The sequence below is a fragment of the Alligator sinensis genome, unplaced genomic scaffold (genome assembly GCF_000455745.1).
Source record: "Alligator sinensis unplaced genomic scaffold, ASM45574v1 scaffold13_1, whole genome shotgun sequence".
NCBI lineage: Eukaryota > Metazoa > Chordata > Crocodylia > Alligatoridae > Alligator > Alligator sinensis.
The window spans coordinates 3,300,963-3,305,615 of record NW_005841909.1 but is presented as its reverse complement, the minus strand read 5'-3'; the positions used below and the strand labels follow the sequence as shown (position 1 = coordinate 3,305,615).

Sequence of the window (4,653 nt, the reverse complement as noted above, 5' to 3'; positions counted from 1 at the left end):
CTACACGCTGCTCAGGGCACCTAGCAGGGCTCACACTGTGATCCCAAACAGGCTGGGAAAAGTGTGCCTAGAGCTCGCCAAGAGATAAGAGGCGAGAGCCAGGCACTCTTACTGCTCAGGTCTCTTGTTCCAGACTCCAGGGAGGTACCTCTGCACACTCTGGTGCCACAGCCCCAAACCCTCTCCTAACAGTAGGTACCTATGCCTTTTGTTTCAAAGAGCTGAGTGGGCCTTGCTTTTAAAACAAAGCAGAGAAGGCAATGCTGCCCTTTATGTAGGAACCCAGGGGTTAGGGGGTCTCATCTCATCTCCTTCTCCGGGACTGGTAAAATACACAGATACTCATGAGAAGGAAGTCCAGGACCCTTGTTTCCCCTGCTGTCACCAGGTTGCACAGCCGAGCTCACTCTCGTACTCTTTCTGGCTCACTGACTGTTGCATTCTTTTCAGCTCCGCTTCGACAGGAAGGGTGGAGGGTGCCCCCACCCACACCAGCCTATGGCCCAGTAATTAAGGCACTATCCTGGAGTGAGCTATAGTGGTTTGAATCCCCTTTGGCAGGGGCAGGAATGTAGCCCAGGTTTCTCTCCACCTGGAGAATGCTCTAACTTTCCACTCAGAAGCTTGTCTTAACTTTATACCAAGCATGCAACTCGCCCAATAGAAGATATCGTTCACAAAAATCCTAACCACTATGTGGCAGCATGTGACTCCTCTGACTGGGTTTTTACATGGTATGGCACCTGCAACTGCATTTTGTGTGAAGTCTGATTCTGTTGGTGCATGTTACCTACAAAAGCAAGCCCTTCAGTCACAGAAATGCCTACTTTCAAGGAGTCTAATAATATTCATAAAACAAGCAAGGAGCTGATCCTCCCCGTCAGGGCAGGGGCAGTTGTAGACGTTTCTAGGCACAATTTTATGCCTCTGCGGAACTCTATGGTCTAAAACTGTAGTTTTCAACCTGTGGTCCATGGACCCCCTGGGAGCCCGCAGACTATGTCTACAGAGTTTGCAAAAGATGACAGTTATCTATCAAAAGTATGTGAATACCTACACTTACAATTCAGAGGGGTCCACACTTCTATTTTAAATTTCCATAAGGGTCCACACCTCCGTTTGAAATTTTTTAGGGGTCCACACATGAAAAAAAGGTTGAAAACCACTGGTCTAAAAGTTAGGTACTAACCAAGTTCAGGCACCCTGGTTAGAGCTGAGCAGAATCGTCAGGATGCCCGTTGTGGAAGCCAGCACCAACATGTTGCCCAACTGCTTCTTTGGATCTGGCCCCATCATCCTTCAGGGGAAGGATAACTTTGATGTGGAAGCTACTGAATTTAAGGTATCTGGAGAATCTAAGCTACCTGTGGGTTAGCAAGTAGAAGAGTTGAGCAAGGGACGGCAGCAGCTCCTTGCATGCTGTGTGAGGGCCGAGTAGTAGAAAACTCAGTGGCCGCTACATCAGCTATTCTAGCAACAGTGGAACTGAGGTTCACGCTGCAGCTTTATCACCATTTGGGATGTTTGGCTGAATCCTGTTCCTCGCCACTGCGAGATCTAACACTGAACTCTCATCATTTGTATCTATACCAAGTAATAATTTCACCTGGAGGCCACAAGAGACTTTACCTGTAAATTTGTTTTCTGAAATATTATTTCTTGCCAGCAAGATCTGTACTATCAATTCTGTAAAAACAGGCTACAAATAGCCTTTAGGCAACAACAGGTTTCAGCTGCCGCGCGAGCTAGACCTGAACCCATGAAAGGTGAGACTCAGTCTCCAGACTGCCAATTTTCTAAGCCACTGAATCCCATATCAGTGGGCGCGTCTACATGAGACGCTACCAACAAGCTACAGCAACGAAGCATTGGCGGGCACAAACCACGAGGCCAATGCTACACTGCCGTAGCAACGAACTACCTTGCTATAGCGCATCACTACAGCGATGCAGCTGCTAAAAATAACCACGTGCCGCTAGGACGGCACAGTAATGGCTGTTACTGTGCCGTCATTTAGTACTTCCTAAAGCAAGAACTAAATGACGGCACAGTAACTGCGCCGTGGGGAGCATGTGTAGACCTGTCCACTATTAAGCACCTATTTCCACAAATATGAGGAACAGAAGCTGAAATCTAACAGCGCATACTCTGAGCTGATGACTGAACGTTAAAGCTATACATGCTAGGCAGTCACAATATAAGCACAATGCAGCTTAATGTCATAACATCTTAAATTGTTCTTAATGACATTCCTGAGGTCTTCAAATCAACACTGGATGCCTTCCTCAAAGTTAAGCTTTAGCTAAGGACAGGTTATACTTTGCTTAAAACCCAAGCATACGAGGCTCAGTACTGGTGCGAACAGGTGAAGTTTAATGGCCTGTAACAGGTCAGATTAAATGATCTAATGATTTCTCCTGGTCTTAAACTCCTTGAAACCTACTAGTAGTACATTTTTCTGTTAAATGCATCTAAAACCTAGGTAAAATAAGTGTTGTTGGACAAAATGATGGATACAGCTAACACTAGAGGGTGCACAGGGCATAAACTGCGTAAAAATTATTAGAAATGAAAAACTGCAGAGCAATTCATCACATGGGTAAAATGAATTATTTATCAGCTGCTGCTGTGCCCACATACTGTGTCTGAACACAAAACCACATCTACTTACTTAGCTACAGTGAACCCCTTTTTAAAAATGGACTTAACCAACGGGATTTGCAGAACTCCATTATTACACTACTACTCAGACAAGGATTTAAATATTTGCCAGAAGATAACGGTGAAATCCTTGTGCCTGGGGCCAGGATTACACTCTAAAACTACAGTCCACAATGGAAGATGGACCCTGGATGTCTCGCAATGTGGACAAACAATACCCAGGGGGAAAACTGGAGAAAAGCTCAACATCAGAAGCCGAGAGACAAGACAGCAGCATCTTTATCAGGGTACATTCAAGACCCCAGTTCTGGGGATCTCTGCTACATTCTGGACGTAAACTAACTTCTGGTCATTAAGGCCTTGCCTGTACTAGATTCCCAGCATTTCTCTAACATCAAATCTGGTATGCATACAGCATCAGCTGTACCTGTATCTAGCCAGACTCAGATGACACGGTGACTAAAACCCTCCAGACCAGCACTCCCACCAGAGCTGGTCCAGCAGCAGCAATGGGAAAGATTCAAGAAGAAATGCTTTTTTGCAGGTAAAACTTGAGCATGTGATTTTAGCCCGTTCAGTTACTGAATTGCAAGAACATCTTCCCCTCCACACACTCCCAGATCCTCCCAACTCTGGGAGAGAAGGACCTCTGACAGCCTACCTGCTCCCACCCTCTAGCTGCTGCGAGTCACAACTCCACTAGCTGGATTGCCCCATACACTGACCCTCACCTGACATCCTCCATTCATACACAGAGCTTCTCAGCCTCTCTGCTCTCGGAGGTTTCCCAAACGGCAGCAAAACAAACCAGCTGAGATTGTTTCCTATTACTTTCCAAAGAGGTTTTGCAGCCAGTCTGGACCTTTCTAGAGAGTCCTGTCGATGCAGTATGCTGGTATTTAGATTAACTCTGAGCACCGAGACACTGCACCGAGCAGTCAGCATCCTCCCATCACCGGTCCATGGACTTTTCAAGCCTTATCACGGAAAACCCTGACTGAGCCCCTCTCGTTACAGGGATTGGCTGCAAGCAGCAGAGAGTGAGGAACGCAGCACGGCTTCAACAGACAGAATGCCCTGGATGATCAAACGCAGCGAGTGCTGCGCTTCCCCATCCTACTGTCACTAACCGGGAAACATGCAATACCCCGAGCTCACGCACATGGTAACCTTCTGGTTTTTAAAAAGCATCCAATGCCTGCTTCCCGTCCAGTGGTGCCTTCGCGTCGCTTGGAGCAGGTGGGCACCACACACCAGTTGGCGAATACATTTGCATCAGAGAAACAGAGATAAAAACTACTCTTAAACAAAAAGAAAAACCATAGACCACAGCCTTCGCCCCCACTTCCTCAAGGCCTCGACTCTCAGCCACCACCTCCCTGCCGGGGAAGGAATGGAGAAGACTCCCCTGTAGAAAGCAGCTGCAGGCACACGGAGGGCTTACGCAGCTGCCGCTTCCTCCCACGCTGCCTCTGAAGAAGCCCTGTGGTCTGCCAGAGCAGAGAGCGAAGCCCGAGCCCGCTAGGCATGGGGTGGAGCCGTCCCTTCGAGCCCTGGCGCGCTGGGCCTGGGGCGCCCGAGCTCGAACGACTGTCAGAAAGAACAGGGAAAGCATCTGGTCTCTCTCGCTCTGCAGAGGAGGCGCACCAATGGCTCGAAGTTGCAGCAAAGTTAAGTTTAGATGGATACCTGGAAAGGTCTTCACTGTGAGAGCGGGGAGGCAGAGGACCAGGCGCCCGGGGACGCTGCGCACTCCCCATCGCTGGAGATGTTTGGGGCGGGGGGCCTAGGCCGAGCCAGGCCTGCTTTCTACCCCGGGGGTTCCCGCCCTCCCCGCTACGCGCGCCGGGCTGCTTTTCAGCCTCTCTCAACCTGGGCTCCAGGCAGGGCTGGCACCAAAGCCGGGTTGTGAGTCTCCTCTGCCCAGGGCCGGAGTCGGGGGCAGCCAGGGCTTTCCCTCACGGCGAAGAGGGGCCGGAGCCGGGGGAGGTG

At 49.4% G+C, this 4,653-nt stretch overlaps 1 protein-coding gene across 9 annotated transcripts in view; it reads right to left on the bottom strand.

The window, feature by feature from the left end:
• ZBTB1 (zinc finger and BTB domain containing 1) overlaps positions 1 to 4,653 on the bottom strand; it is a 30,539-nt gene that overhangs the window by 25,260 nt on the left and 626 nt on the right. For 3 of the 9 annotated variants that reach the window (XM_014517456.2, XM_006018676.3, XM_025197930.1), the window contains exon 1: positions 4,351 to 4,522. The exons of 1 other annotated variant lie outside the window; for it this stretch is intronic. The gene's annotated coding sequence lies outside the window, so the exon portion shown is untranslated. 5 more of the 9 variants (XM_006018679.3, XM_025197933.1, XM_025197934.1 and 2 more) reach the window with 5 other exon arrangements.